Raw genomic sequence first — 17,412 nt, forward strand, 5'->3', positions numbered from 1 at the left:
CAGTCCAGTGGGGTCCTTGGTGAATGTTATTAGGCCTAGGTCGGCGGTGAGGGTCGCCTATCTAAGGACGCGATGCAAGGGGACTAAGACTTTGTTGGAGTGGGGTCCACGTCCCGCGCCGGAGCCGCCACCGTGGACAGACGCCCACCCGGACCCTCCACTATGTGTTTAGGTGTGCGGCCGGGAGTCCTCACCTTTTGGGGGGGGGGGTTCTGTCACGCCCTGGTCTTAGAATTTTGTGTTTTCTTTATTATTTTGGTCAGGCCAGGGTGTGACATGGGTTTATTTATATTTATTTATTTATGTTTTGTATTGGTTTTTTTGGGGGGTGTCCAATAGTCTACAGTATGTGCCCAGTTGCTAGGGTCAGTCTGTCTTACCTGGTGTCCTGTGTGAACTTAATCGATCTCTCTCTCTCTCTCTCTCTCAACCTGAGCCCATGCCTCAGGACTACCTGGCCTGATGACACCTGGCTGTCCCCAGTCCAACTGGTCGTTCTGTTTTGCATTCTGCTATGGAACCCTGACCTGTTCACCGGACGAATGCTTAGCTATGAAAAGGCAACTGACATTTACACCTGAGGTGCCCTGTTGCTTCCTCTACAACCATTGTGATTATTATTTGACCCTGCTGGTCATCTATGAACGTTTGAACATCTTGAAGAACAATTTGGCTTTATTGGCCAGGTAGTCTTATAATCTCCACCCGGCACAGCCAGAAGAGGACTGGCCACCCCTCAGAGCCTGGTTCCTCTCTAGATTTCTTCCTAGGTTCCTGCCTTTCCAGGGAGTTTTTCCTAGCCACTGTCCTTCTACATCTGTATTGCTTGCTGTTTTGGAGTCTCAGGCTGGGTTTCTGTATAAGCACTTTGTGACATCTGCTGATGTATAAATACAATTGATTTGAAGTGTTCCTCAAATGTTTCACACCCTTATAATCACTTATTTGGTATGGAGGAGAGGGGCTGTTAGTATACTCTTCTAGCCTAATCACTCTGTTGGCAGTGCTTATCTACTCAACAGCACATCTGTAGGTGCTCATACACAACAATAAAAGACTGTCTACAAGTCAAGCCCCCTTCAAACTTTTCTGAATTGTGAGCAAAAATCCCAGAACCACACGGGGGGACCTAGTGAATGACCTGCAGAGAGCTGGGACCAAAGTAACAAAGCCTACCCTACCATCAGTAACACACTACGCCGCTAGGGACTCAAATCCTGCAGTGCCAGACGTGTCCCCCTGCTTAAGCCAGTACATGTCCAGGCCCGTCTGAAGTTTGCTAGAGAGCATTTGGATGATCCAGAAGAAGATTGGGAGAATGTCACTTTTTAGTAAAAACTCAACTCGTCGTGTTTGGAGGACAAAGAATGCTGAGTTGCATCCAAAGAACACCATACCTACTGTGAAGCATGGGAGTGGAAACATCATGCTTTGTGGCTGTTTTTCTGGAGAGGGACCAGGATGACTGATCCGTGTAAAGGAAAGAATGAATGGGGCCATGTATCATGAGATTTTGAGTGAAAACCTCCTTCCATCAGCAAGGGCATTGAAGCTGAAACGTGGCTGGGTCTTTCAGCATGTCAATGATCACAAACACACCGCCCGGGCAACGAAGGAGTGGCTTCGTAAGAGGCATTTCAAGGTCCTGGAGTGGCCTAGCCAGTCTCCAGATCTCAACCCCATAGAAAATCTTTGGAGGGAGTTAAGTCCGTGTTGCCCAGCAACAGCCCCAAAAAATCACTCCTCTAGAGGAGATCTGCATGGAGGAATGGGCCAAAATACCAGCAACAGTGTGTGAAAACCTTGTGAAGGCTTACAGAAAATGTTTGACCTCTGTCATTGCCAACAAAGGGTATAAACAAATTATTGAGAAACTTTTGTTATTGACCAAATACTTATTTTCCACCATAATTTGCAAATAAATTCATAAAAAATCCTACAATGTGATTTTCTGGATTTTTTTTCATAGTTGAAGTGTACCTATGATGAAAATTACAGGCCTCTCATCTTTTTAAGTGGGAGAACTTGTACAATTGGTGGCTGACCAAATACTTTTTTGCCCCACTGTATATAATGGGGTTTCATATCATATTTTTTTTTTTACAAGTGTACTAACAAGTGACTAAATGATTCCAGCTGTATCAGAAACCAATACAAGTGTTGACTTCAATTTCTGGATCAATTCATTTTGATATTCATGAAATGTATTTGAATGAACTAGATTCAATATTCCTGCTCAAACACATAATGCACAGAGATGGTGTATCATTTAATTTGTTGGCAAGAAACCTGTTTCAATAAAACAGTAGCTTAGTCTGTCAATATAGCAAATAAGTGGACATGGTTTGTATTCAAGACAAAGTTTATTTGCTCTGGACACCAAGGTGAGTTTACACAGCAGTATGCAAAAACCGTTGTGGTAATATGACATATATACAGTAAAATAAAAAATATACACACTTATAATAAATACTACAGTTCTAAAGGGAATACTTGCATGGTGTGTTTGGGTGGTGCTGTGAGATGTTCGGAGTCATTACAAAAACAAAAAAAAGTCTACAGTACAACCTCTCTTTTTACATGAGGCAGTGTTGTTCAGTACAGTACAATTTGGTGATCGATTCGGCCATAACAGGTTTTGCTAGTACCACTACAAGCCAAGCTAGCTAAACTTGGCTAGCTTGGCTTGTAGTGGTACTAGCAAAACCTGTTATGGCCGAATCGATCACCAAATTGTACTGTACTGAACAACACTGCCTCATGTAAAAAGAGAGGTTATATTGCTAGCTAGCTACTGACAGAAAAACTTACTTGTTTGTCATTTGACCTTCTGAGTCCTGGTCCAGCAGGTCTAGGCTGCTGCATGATGGTCTTGTAGTTATTTTTCCTCGCTGTCTCAACTCCTCTTCAGTGTATTCCGGGTCAAGTTGGGGAGGCAGCTAGCCGAGTGGTTAGAGTGTTGGACTAGTAACTGAAATGGTTGCAAGATCGAATCCCTGAGCTGACAAGGTGAAAATCTGTCGTTCTGCCCCTGAACAAGGCAGTTAACCCACTGTTCCTAGGCCGTCATTGAAAATAAGAATTTGTTCTTATTAACTGACTTGCCTAGTTAAATAAAGGTAAATAGGTCTGTATTTTGCAAACTTGGATAGACAGTGCATGGTTTCATAGCTCCAGTGACCCTGTAAACTAGTTTCGCCCCAGTTTTGAAAAGCCTGCCTGTAGTCTTTACAAAGCTAGGGAAAATGAGTCAACCTAGATATCCTGCAATGTCCTGGCAGATGGGAACATTGTTGAGACAAGTCTACTGGCTCAATTGAACAAAGACAACCTTATCTACTCGCTGCAATCGGCGAAACACAGAGCCCACAATAATTGCTACAAAACATGTCTCCATTCATTTTTAGATCAGACAGCAGGCTCAATCAACCAATGATTTCATCTCTCCTGGCGGGAAAACTATAAAATACAGTCATAGTGCAGAATTACAGTATGTCTGAAATACCCTCTTGCCACTCATTATGTAGGTAGACTGGAAAAACACCCCAAAGGGTCTAGTGGTGAAGTTTCCCTATAAATTGAAGGAATCCCCAGGCCCAGACGGCATCCCCAGCCGCGCTTCTATCTCAAGGCCATCAGACTGTTAAACAGCCACCACTAACATTGAGTGGCTGCCGCCAACATACTGACTCAACTCGAGCCACTTTCAGAAGGGAGTTGATGGAAATTGATGGAAAAATGTTTCACTAGCCACTTTCAACAATGCCACTTAATATAATGTTTACATACCCTACATTACTCATCTCATATGTATATACTGTACTCATTTAAACTGCTGCATCTTGCTGCATCTACTGCATAATGCCATCTTTATGTAATACATGTATCACTAGCCACTTTAAACTATGCCACTTTTTTTATATACCCTACAGTACTACTTATCTCATACAGTAGGGGAAAAAAATATTTATTCAGCCACCAATTGTGCAAATTCTCCCACTTAAAAAGATGAGAGAGGCCTGTAATTTTCATCATAGGTACACTTCAACTATGACAGACAAAATGAGGAAAACAAATCCAGAAAATCACATTGTAGGATTTTTTATGACTTTATTTGCAAATTATGGTGGAAAATAAGTATTTGGTCAATAACAAGTTTATCTCAAGACTTTGTTATATACCCTTGGTTGGCAATGACAGAGGTCAAACGTTTTCTGTAAGTCTTCACAAGGTTTTCACACACTGTTGCTTGTATTTTGGCCCATTCCTCCATGCAGATCTCCTCTAGAGCAGTGATGTTTTGGGGCTGTTTCTGGGCAACACAGACTTTCAACTCCCTCCAAAGATTATCTATGGGGTTGAGATCTGGAGACTGGCTAGGCCACTCCAGGACCTTGAAATGCTTCTTATAAAGCCACTCCTTTGTTGCCAGCTGTGTGTTTGGTATCATTGTCATGCTGAAAGACCCAGCCGCGTTTCATCTTCAATGCCCTTGCTGATGGTAGGAGGTTTTCACTCAAAATCTCACGATACATGGCCCCATTCATTCTTTTCTTTACAGGGATCAGCCGTCCTGGTCCCTTTGCAGAAAAACAGCCCCAAAGGATGATGTTTCCACCCCCATGCTTCACAGTAGGTATGGTGTTCTTTGGATGCAACTCAGCATTCTTTGTCCTCCAAACACGACGAGTTGAGTTTTTACCAAAAAGTTATATTTTGGCTTCATCTGACCATATGACATTCTCCCTATCTTCTTCTGGATCATCCAAATGCTCCATAGCAAACTTCAGACGGGCCTGGACATGTACTGGCTTAAGCAGGGGGACACGTCTGACACTGCAGGATTTGAGTCCCTGGCGGCGTAGTGTGTTACTGATGGTAGGCTTTGTTACTTTGGTCCCAGCTCTCTGCAGGTCATTCACTAGGTCCCCCCGTGTGGTTCTGGGATTTTTGCTCACCGTTCTTGTGATCATTTTGACCCCACGAGATGAGATATTGCGTGGAGCTCCAGATCGAGGGAGATTATCAGTGGTCTTGTATGTCTTCCATTTCCTAATAATTGCTCCCACAGTTGATTTCTTCAAACCAAGCTGCTTACCTATTGCAGATTCAGTCTTCCCGGCCTGGTGCAAGGTCTACAATTTTGTTTCTGGTGTCCTTTTGACAGCTCTTTGATCTTGGCCATAGTGGAGTTTGGATTGTGACTGTTTGAGGTTGTGGACAGGTGTCTTTTATACTGATAACAAGTTCAAACAGGTGCCATTAATACAGGTAACGAGTGGAGGACAGTAGAGCCTCTTAAAGAAGAAGTTACAGGTCTGTGAGAGCCAGAAATCTTGCTTGTTTGTAGGTGACCAAATACTTATTTTCCACTATAATTTGCAAATAAATTCATTAAAAATCCTACAATGTGATTTTCTGGATTTTCTTTCTAATTTTGTCTGTCATAGATGACGTGTAACTATGATGGAAATTACAGGCCTCTCTCATCTTTTTAAGTGGGAGAACTTGCACAAATGGTGGCTGACTAAATACTTTTTTGCCCCACGGTATGTATATACTGTACTCTATACCATCTACTGCATCTTGCCTAAGCCGTTCTGTACCTTCACTCATTCATATATCTTCATGTACATATTCTTTATCCCTTTACACTTGTGTGTATAAGGTAGTAGTTGTGGAATTGTTAGGTTAGATTACTCATTGGTTATTACTGCATTGTCGGAACTAGAAGCACAAGCATTTCGCTACCTTCGCATTAACATCTGCTAACCATGTGTATGTGACAAATAAAATGTGATTTGATTTGAATGAGCCTCACGCTTATCATCTGTGCAAGACGTGGCTTCCAGCGAGGTGTGGGTTTTATTTGCCTTGTCAGGTGTGATTTTAGATCATTCAACCGAATTTGCGAGAGTATATTATGATGTACCTCATTTCTCTCTTTCAGGGAACAGTAGTTATAGTCATAAAATGATGTTTCCATAGCTAGAGCTGACACTGAGGACTTCTGAAGAACATAATCAACAACCTCTGCATAATTAAAACAGTTGCTTTGTGAGGTGTTAATTGTGAAAAGTTAGCCATTGTTATGTATGTCTTCTGAAAAGTCCCAGTCCCCCTCAGTCTGGCCTGAAGTCAGTGCAGGTCCACCGAGACTATAGCCCAGTGGACGTGGAAATAGAAAAGTCTGAGGCTTTTCGGTCAAAAGCCGAGGCAAATCTCCAGTAGAAATGTGCCACTACAGTAGCTAGCTACAAGACTAAACTACATATTCCATGAACTGGTGACCCATGTTTATAGAAAAAATGTACTTTATACAGTGAATCACCAGATGTCCACTCATAATAAACATATTTTTCATGAGTCACTCCATATCAGATGCTGTCATATAATCATTACAGCTTTTCATTCGTAAAGTTCCCTTTGGTTCTCTTTTCAAAGACTTCTCACATTGCAATGTGTAATCAAGTGAATCAGAAAGGAAAACCAAAGTACGGGGAATTATGTGCACTTCAACTGCATGTGCTTCTTTTAAAAATGTACTTGTGAATCACCTTCCAAAGATCCCAAATGAATCAACCACATAAGAAACAGAATGTGAAGTCTGTAAGTACCATATCGCCATACTCTTAACTAAAGTGGTGATATGCTTTGATGAAAGGTTAGAGGTACTAACAGTTCACAGGTGTTCATTTTCATTCAACTAGGGTAACCATCGACATTCACATAGAACGGAAATACTTATCAGATCTGGCAATAAAACCCTTGAAAGTATCACCCTGTCTAGATCTGTTATAAGGCAGAACAATGAGTTCATGTTGGCCATGTTTCACCTTTTTTATTGTATTTAAAAATATATATTTTGATCACATCGGAGCAAGTTATATAGTCACACCCACACAGTAATTGAAAAGAAAAGTATTCCCTTTCATCTGTACTTAGCCACAATTGACTAAGGGAAGCTACAGAAACAATTATAGAACAAGTAAGAAATAATGACATGTTTCCTGAGGGTGGTAGACCCAGATCATACCAGATCGCCCCAGTAGTCTGTCTCTCCTAGCCTCCACCCACTCCCACTCTTGCTCAGGCATGCCTGGACTTGTCCCTCTCTACTCTACTCTTGTCTTTCAACACCCTTCGCACTTCTCCTCCACTCTGCTCCTCTTCTACTTCTACTACCCCCTACTCGCCTTATCTCCTTTCATCCATCCTCTCCTCTCAAGGTTGCCTCTACCCCCTTTTTCTACTCTCGCTATTGGATGCACAGACTTGTCCTTCTTTCAACACGCTGCTCTTCTACTCCTATTCCTCTCCTCCTTACTCCCCTTTTGTTCTCCTCTTCCAAACCTCTTCTATTCTCCTCTCCTCCATTTGCCCTTGCTCAGGCATGCCCAGACTTGTCTGTCTCTCCTCTTCTCCCAGCACACCACTCTCTGCTCTCCTCCTCTTCCTCTCCTTCGCTCCTGCTCGCTCAGGCATGCCCAGACTTGTCCCCCTCTCTGCTCTCCACCCTCACGTGCCTTTCATCACTCCACATTGTTGAGATTGTTTTAGAGCGGCCTCAGCTGCACCAGGGGCCATAACCACTGAACTGAGCAAACATCTGATCTGTCTGCGCCCTTTAGCCAAGACACAGTACAACAGATTAGACACACCTAAAGACTGGTCCACTCTCACACCCACTCATTCACCTGGGGAGAGAGCGGGGAGGAGAGCGAGAGAAAGACAGAACAGGAGAGAAAGAACATAATAGTTGAAGAGCACGAGAGAACAGGAAAGAGTGTAAAAGGAGGCAAATATGGTACTGTAGGAAAAAATAAACAGAATGATGTTTTCAAATAAATGTTATTTCCACATGTACTGAATACAACAGGTGTGACATCTGCTGATGTAAAAAGGGCTTTATAAACAAGAACTTCACAACAATGCAGTTAAAAATAAGAAAAATACAGTTTATTTCAATCACTTTGGTGTAATTATCCAAAGTATGTGGTAAATTTTTACAACGCTTAGTACACAATCATCAAAAGGGCAGTTGTTTCAAAACTCTAAGCACATTTTCAATTTACTAAGTACAAACACACAAAATCATACACTGTTTCACCAAACTTAGTCAATGTTTCATCTAGAAATACATGTTTCACATTGCAATACATGTTCATATAAAGTCATTGCTTTTCACAACGCAATACTCACATTACTTTTGATTTGATTGTCTTCTCATTTGTTAAAATACATTACACTTAATCCAACAGCTCTTAATTGATAATTACTAACAGTTTGGTAAACCTGTAGATTTGAAACTTTGTCTACTACAGATTGTGAACTACACAATGAAAAATGTAAGTATAAGTATGATAATGTGCTATGTATTATGATTATGCTCTTGTACAATAAGTGTTATCAAATCTAATACTGACAATACTGACAAGATCATATATGTAACATTAGCATCCCCTCATGTAGCATGAGAGATACTTTTAGCTCTCATTTTTTCTTTAGAGCTTTCAAATAAGCACTTTTCTCTTTGAGCACCCGAGTGGCACAGCATCTCACTGCTAGAGGCATCACTAGATATTAATATTAAATATTGTATATTTATTTACCTTTATTTAACTAGGCAAGTCTGTTAAGAACAAATTCTTATTTTCAATAACAGCCTAGGAACAGTGGGTTAACTGCCCTATTCAGTGGCAGAACAACAGATTTGTACCTTGTCAGCTCGGGGATTTGAACTTGCAACCTATCGGTTACTAGTCCAACGCTCTAACCACTAGGCTATGCTGCCCCGCATATAAGAATTTGCCACACTGTTTTTTCACAGAAACATTTTGCACAAACACAGTCCTTACAAAGTTATGTCCTGAATGTGACCAGATTATTTTTGGATGCAATGTTCAGACATTCACATAAGTAGCAACAGCATAACACAATCATCCAAACTGGAAAATGTCGGCTACAGTAGTCCTAGCATTAACTGAGGAAAGATTGACACAATATGAATTAGCTAATAGCAATTACTATTAATAATTTATCACATCATCATCATGATGTAAGGCGTCTAGGTATGGCAGGTATGGCGGAGTCAGGTGCAGGACACAGAGATGAGTAATACACGTAACTTTTACTCAAAACAACAAATATTCTAAGGAGGAACAAAGAACAAACACGCACAAATCCATGGGGGAACCAGAGGGTTAAATAAGAAAACCGGTGACATTGACCGCTGAACGCCGCCCAAACAAGGAGGGACCAACTTCGGCGGAAGCCGTGACAGTACCCCCCCCCCCCCCTTGACAGCAGTGCGCCGACACCGGCCTCGGGGACGACCCGGAGGTTAAGGAGCAGGGCGATCCGGGTGGAGACGATGAAACTCCCGCAGCATCGAAGGGTCCAGAATGTCCTCCACCGGCACCCAGCATCTCTCCTCCGGACCGTTACCCCTCCCACTCTACGAGGTACTGAAGGCCTCTCGCCAAACACCTTGAGTACATGATGGCTCGAACAGCATACGCGATGTCCAGAGGGGGCGGAGGAACCTCCCGCACCTCAGATTCCTGGAGTGGACAAGCCACCACCGGCCTGAGGAGAGACACATGGAACTAGGGGAGCTAGGTAATCGGGGGGAGCTGTAACCTATAGCAAACCTCGTTCAGTCTCCTCAGGACTATAAATGGCCCCACAAACTGCAGACCCAGCTCCCGGCAGGGCAGGCGGAGGGGCACGTTTCGGGTCGAGAGCCAGATCCGGTCCCCCGGAGCATATACCGGGGCCTCACTGCGGTGGCAGTCGGCCGGTTGGGCCATCTCTGCCCAGGGGATGAAAGCCGCCCACTCCCCAGGCCGGTCCTGGCAATAGGACCGCAGAAACCTACCCACATCCTGGTTAACTCTTTCCATATGCCCGTTACTCTCGGGGTGAAAACACGAGGTGAGACTGACCAAGACCCCAAGAAGTTCCATGAACGCCCTCCAGATCCTGGACCTGAACTGGGGACCCCTATCAGAAACTATGTCCTCAGGCACCCCATAGTACCGGAAGACGTGGGTGAACAGGTCCTCCGCAGTCTGTAGGGCCGTAGGGAGACCGGGCAAAGGAACGCGATGGCATGACTTAGAAAACCGATACACAACGACCAGGATTGTGGTGTTTCCCTGTGACGGAGGAAGATCCGTCAAGAAATCCACCGATAGGTGTGACCACGGTCTTTCTGGAACGGGTAGAGGTTGTAATTTCCCTCTGGGCAGGTGTCCACCTCCACTATGAATGCTAAGGAGGGATCCAGATGAGCCAGCATGGGAGCCAAGGTAAACAGAGCCCTCAGGCGACCAAAAGTCCTGTCCGCCTCAGCTGACTATTGCAGTCGCACCGGTCCCCCCTTCAGCAATGAAGTAATGGGCGCAGCTACCTGACCAAAGCCCCGGATAAACCTCCGGTAGTATTTGGCAAACCCTAAGAACCGCTGCACCTCCTTTACCATGGTTGGAGTCGTGCAATTACGCACGGCTGAAATGCGGTTTCTTTCCATCACCACCCCTGACGTGGAAATGCCGTACCCTAGGAAGGAGACAGACTGTTGGAAGAACAGACATTTCTCAGCCTTGACGTGCAGGTCATGCTCCAACAGTCGACCAAGCGCCCTGAGCACACATGCTTGGCGCGTGTAGCGGAGTATATCAGAGTGTCTTCGATATACTCCACTATACCCTTCCCGTGCAGGTCCCGGAAAATCTTGTCTGCAAATGCCTGGAAGTCTGATGGAGCATTCATCAACCCGTACGGCATGACGAGGTACTCATAGTGCCCAGAGGTGGTACTAAATGCTGTCTTCCACTCGTCCCCCTCCCGGATATGCACCAGACTGTAAGCACTCCTGAGATAGCATTTTGTGAAGAAGAGCGCCCCGTGCATTGACTCGATCGCACTGGCTATGAGAGGCAGCGGGTATCTGTACCTCACGGTGATCTGATTGATACCTCGATAGTCAATACACGGGCGCAGACCTCCATCTTTCTTCTTCACAAAAAAGAAACTTGAGGAGGCAGGTGAGATTGAAGGCCGAATGTATCCCTGCCCCAGAGATTCGGAGACATATGTTTCCATAGCATAGGAGATTTATCGCACAATCCCCCGGTTGATGGTGTGGTAGTTGAGTCGCCTTCTTCTTACAGAAGGCAAGAGCCAGATCAGCATTTTCTGAGGGGATGTGTACGGTGGAGACCTGGTTTGGACTCTCCACCATCGCACCGATGGAAACACCTACACACCTCCCTGCACACTTATGTGACCATCCCTTGAGAGCCCTCTGTTGCCATGAAATAGTGGGGTCATGATAGGCCAACCAGGGTAGGCCCAGCACCATGGGTAACGCAGGAGAATCAATAAGGAAGAGACTAATTCTCTCCTCCCTAATCAGCCCTGACCCTAATGGTCAACTATCTAAGGCGTGCACAGGGAAGGGCATATCAACAGGAACAATGGGGATCCCTAAACTATGTGCAAATGAATGTTCAATAAAGATCCCATCTGCGCCTTAATCTACGAGTGCCTTATGCTGGAAACGCGGGGAAAACTCAGGAAATTCTATAAACACAAACATGTGAGCAACAGGGAGCTCTGGGTGAGTCTGGTGCCTACACACCTGGGGTTACATGACCGTGCCCTGCCTGCTGCCTCGACTCCCTGAGGATCCTCCCCAGCACCGACCAGCAGTGTGCCCTCTGCGGCCACAGATCCGGTCACCTTAAGAGCAGCACCTCCTAGCTCCATAGGTGTCGGAGCGGAGGTACTGGGGGATGGAACTGACGGACCCCGATCCGGATGTCCGAGGGTGGCCAACAGGTTATCCAGCCGGATGGACAGGTCCACCAGCTGGTCGAAGGTAAGGGTGGTGTCCCTGCAGGCCAGCTCCCGACGGACATCCTCGTGCAGACTGCACCGGTAATGGTCTATCAGGGCCCTGTCATTCCATCCCGCCGGCGGCCAGGGTTCGGAAGTCCAATGCAAAGTCCTGTGCGCTCCTCGTTCCCTGTCTTAGTTGAAACAAGCCATATCTCAGACCCGGCCAATAAAATATTAAGATGGGCAAAAGAACACAGACACTGGACAGAGGAACTCTGCCTAGAAGGCCAGCATCCCGGAGTCGCTTCTTCACTGTTGATGTAGAGACGGGTGTTTCTCGAAAAAAAGGCTTAAACACCTGTCTGGAGACAGTTCCTACTGGTAAGTTCTATTGCAGTTTTTCTCAATCGCATTAAAAAATATTTGGAACAATGTTGTCAATGTTTTAACAGAGTCCACAAGACACAGCCTTTTGCAAAATAGTAAATGCGTTTTCAATATGTAGTTGCCTTCCTACAAACATAAATACATTAGTCAAAACTGTATTATACCATCAAAAATGTATAACGTCACAATGTTGGAGATGATGACTCGGAGTATTCAATTGGTAGTTACAGTCTTGTCCCATCGCTGTAACTCCTGTATGGACTTGGGAGAGACGAAGGTCAAGAGCCGCGTGTCCTCGGAAACACAACCCAGCCAAGCCGCACTGCTTCTTGACACACTGCTCACTTAACCCGTAAGCCAGGCGCACCAATGTGTCGAAGGAAACACCATACACGTGGTGACCGTGTCAGCGCTCAGCATGCACTGTGCCCGGCCCACCACAGGAGTCGCTAGTGTGCGATGGGACAAAAACATCCCTGCCGGCCAAACCCTCCCCTAACCCCGACAAAACTGGGCCAATTGTGCGCTGCCCCGTGGGTCTCCGGGTGTAACAGAGCCTGGGCTCGAACCAGGATCTATAGCGGCACAGCCTTAGACCACTGCGCTACTCAGGAGGCCCAGGCAAGTTAACTCGGTGGTGCTGAAATAACATCATCGCTGTCTAGCCAGCTGTAATTATTACTGTGTAAAGGCCAGGAAACAGTCTGTGGGCACAGTTTGTTACACACATTACATTTTACAAATTTGAATAGGCAAAAAACGGTTATCCTCATATTCATTCAACAGTAGTCTAACCTGCAAATTGCAAACAAAAATGCATTTAGGCCTACCTTAACTCAGATAATTCTGTATTATGTTTGATATATCAGAAAAGAAGGCTGAAGTCTCCATATGTCTATGGAATTTAGCCGCTGTTAACTCAGCTGACACCGTAGGGCTATCTCTTTTATAAACAATATTACAATTTCTCCGATGTGCTGACAAGAGATGTAGTAAATTGTAAAAACGTTTAGCTGTTAGGTCGTTAACCTTTTAGGGATAGGGGGCAGCATTTTCACTTTGGATGAATTGTGTGTCCATAGTGAACTGCCTCCTACTCTGTCCCAGATGCTAATATATGCATATTATTATTACTATTTGATAGAAAACACTCTGAAGTTTCTAAAACTGTTTGAATTATGTATGTGGGTATAACAGAACCCATAGGGCAGGCAAACTTCCAAACAGGAAGTGGAAATTCTGGGGCTGGTTGATTTTCAACTCATCGCCTTTTCACATCCCAGTCAGATATGTATCTCTTCGCACTTCCTACGCCTTCCACTAGATGTCAACAGTCAGTAGAACATGGAATGAAGCCTCTAGCGCGATGACACGCTTTTCATCCGGATGTGAAAATACTGTCCCCTATTCCAAAGAAGTTTTAAATATGTGATAACAGGTGAAAATACTGTATATGTGTCACAACAGTGTTATGACCATATTATGACATGGTTATGACCATGTCATAATGTGTTATGATGCTGGGTGTCAAGTGTTACCTTTAATTTCACACTAAAGTAAAACAATAAATCATATAATTGAAAGCAATAACGATGAAAGAGCATTCATATAATTTCATTTAAACATATTTAACCAGGTATTTCACCCTTATTTAAACAGTTTAGTTTCAATAAGATTACAATTTTATCAAAACATATTTAATTGTTTTTTTTTCTTGAAAAAACATCTCAAATCTCAAATAAATAACATGGCTGGGTAACAACACAACAGCCCTTGTTTAATGAAGCAATATGCTTTCTTTAAATGTTATACCAAAAGCATTTAGTGAAAACAGAACAAAACATCTCATGCAACATTTAACCGAGCTAAAACACAAGGGCACATTTTTAAATGAAACATTATGCCATAGGCCTTAAATCCATCACTTTAAATGCCCATGGAGAAAGAAGATGTCGCTAGCAGAGGGCTTGAGCATGGAGCGTTTCTCCTCCAATATTCACCCACAACACACTGAATGCCCACTCAGAGGGAGCACTGGAAGCCGGGATGCTGAGGACGTGGAGGGGAAGTTTGCTGAGCACAGGGAACTGAAATCTCAGTGCCTGCCACAACAACAACGGCACCGGGTCTGCTTGTTAGACTGGGGTGGAGTTTGACTGACACATAGTCTTTTATTTTGTTTTCCAGTGGTCTTGACTCAGGCTTAATGATATCTGCACCCACCCTCCAAGTCAGAAAACTCACTGTTGGTCTCTTTGGCTGTGAGGGTCCTGGCTATTCATCAGTTGGGTGACCTATGGCTCCGGCTCTGTTTCTCAAGGCCCAACGTTATAATGAGCTCTTTGGTTGCCTGCATAACCTCCTCACGTGCGGTTTCCTCCAGCATCTTTAACAGACGCAACTTGGTGGTCAAAAACGTTGTAGAGGCTGTAGTCTACGGGTGTTTGTAGCCTGCGTAAAATGTTAGGCTAGGCTATATGTTGTTTGAGATCAATTGTTTTGTACTGTTCTAATGAGCAAAGTTTTACAATATCATGGAAAGAATGAGATTAATTTGCACGATATTAACAGTTTTGTGACATCTATTTGAATGAGAAAAAAAACTACTGAATAAATTGCTATTCAATTTTCCTCTCATGTACACCGATCTGGTTGAATAAAGATGAAAAACTGGTGCTGGTTAAATAAAACATTATTAAACTGGTTAAATAGAGATTACATTGGTATTTCCATGCATTAAACATATAGGTATTATTTCATTATCAAGAAATACATTTTTTGTAGAGCAGTGTGAAATTAACTTGGACTCCATCAAATCCCATTCTAACAAGACAAGTTTAAATTCCTTTGTTATATACATAGTTAAATACGTATTACTATTAATCAGCTTGCACTCACATGCAGGCAGCCTCCTTTCAGCACACACACACACACACACACACACACACACACACACACACACACACACACACACACACACACACACACACACACACACACACACACACACACACACACACACACACACACACACACACACACACACAGTTTTGTGCTATTTACACACATGGCCCAAACTAGGGAGAGGAGAGGAATGAATGAACAATGAAGTTGAGAAAGCAAGACTTATGTGTGAATATAACTGACAATATTTCCATCCTGAAGTTATCTGTCTGACTGCCTGCAGCATGGAAAATGCCCTCTACTATGATCTTCTGATAACTGGGCCATGAAAAACACAAGTCAGAGGCAATTCTAGCAGAAATACAGTGCCTTGCGAAAGTATTCTGCCCCCTTGAACTTTGCGACCTTTTGCCACATTTCAGGCTTCAAACATAAAGATATAAAACTGTATTTTTTTTGTGAAGAATCAACAACAAGTGGGACACAATCATGAAGTTGAACGACATTTATTGGATATTTCAAACTTTTTTAACAAATCAAAAACTGAAAAATTGGGCGTGCAAGGTTTTCCCTAGCCACTGTGCTTCTACATCTGCATTGCTTGCTGTTTGGGGTTTTAGGATGGGTTTGGGGTTGCTTGCTGTTTGGGGTTTTAGGATGGGTTTATGTACAGCACTTTGTGACATCGGCTGATGTAAAAAGGGCTTTATACATACATTTGACAGCTTGATTGTCCGTGTACGTAAATGCATGCATGACACCTGATAACAACCACTTAAGGCACTTTAAAATATCCCCGTATGAGTGTTTAGTACACCAATCCACGCTATAAAGCACGTGTCAAAATCCAGGACCAGAGTACCAGGTATTGTGACATGGCAGCGCGAGTCGCGTGGCACTTTTTGCCCATTGCAAACAAGCTAGCTTGCGAACGTCCCACAAATCGACTCCTGAAACGGTTGTTTTCAGGCCTTGAGAAAGATACACGTATTTTGTACAATTCTCACAAACGCTCCAGGGAACCGAATTACATATGTTAAAATGCCCTTAGGTTCCACTGCTAAACTGAAGCTAGAGAGGCTGGGGCTGCCCACAGGGTTCATCAGATTTGTTGTTTGTTTTGTAAATAAACAGAAAACAAGTCATACTGTGTGAGATAAGAGCCATATTAAAGAGAGACAACACACCGTCTCACTCACACAGCCTAATTTGGTCTGCTGATGTGGAACTTCCGTCACTACCCATGTGTCACATAGCACAAAGGTCCAGTGTGTCTGTGACTGCTCACTCAGATGCACTCTGGGAGATCTGGCCAGCTCTGGACCATGTTAACAGGAGAAAAGAGGCTGCCTTTCCCATCCCTCTACACTCTCACCCCTCTATGTCATGACTTCCGCCAAAGTCGGTCCCTCTCCTTGTTCGGGTGGTGTTCAGCGGTCGACGTCACCGGTCTTCTAGCCATCGCCGCTCCACCTTTTTTTCATTTCCTGTTTTCCTACACACCTGGTTTACGTCTCCTCGTAATTACTATGTGTATTTAGCCCTCTGTTCCCTCCATGTCTGTGTGGGTTATTGTTTATTGTCGAGGTTAGCATGCTTCCTACTGGTTAGCGCCAGGTTTTATGTATACCCGTGTTGAGGCAGCCGGTACTTTGTACTTTGTTTGTGGTACTGTGTGCTGCCTTACTTGTTTTGGGCATTTGGTATTGTTTGAGCATTTGGAATAATTCATTGATATGGGTTAAATGCACCACCCGAAGGTTGATTTTGGTTATTTGGAGGCCCAAGAAAATTGTAGCGATTTTGAAGCTAATTCCCTGCAATTCTATGTAGTTTAACATAACATCTTTTGGCTTTTTAATGATGATCAATTTCACATTATTTCCCAAACAAATAAAGTAAATGAAATTATTACATATAATCTTATTCAGAACACTTGAGGCTATCCCTATAAAAAGTCATGCTTTATGCTTTTGTGCAGTTTTCAAGTGAATAGCTCAATTGATGGCGGCAGAGTCACATTGTATGAGATGACTTAAAATTCCTGTTCAGTGCAGCAACAAAAATTATTTGTGACTCAATGACTTTTGAACAGCAAGGGCAACATCTAGTTCAGCTTCTGAATGTCAGAGTGACGAACCAATATTTTCAGAGTAGGCCCATCCACCATCTGTGTGACAAAAAAATAGTTTTACAGCTTTACATTTGTTGCAGGTATTTCTACAGACGTTTTACATACATGGCACTTTATTAAAACATATTAATAATCTACAA

The sequence above is a fragment of the Oncorhynchus gorbuscha genome, linkage group LG01 (genome assembly GCF_021184085.1).
Source record: "Oncorhynchus gorbuscha isolate QuinsamMale2020 ecotype Even-year linkage group LG01, OgorEven_v1.0, whole genome shotgun sequence".
NCBI lineage: Eukaryota > Metazoa > Chordata > Actinopteri > Salmoniformes > Salmonidae > Oncorhynchus > Oncorhynchus gorbuscha.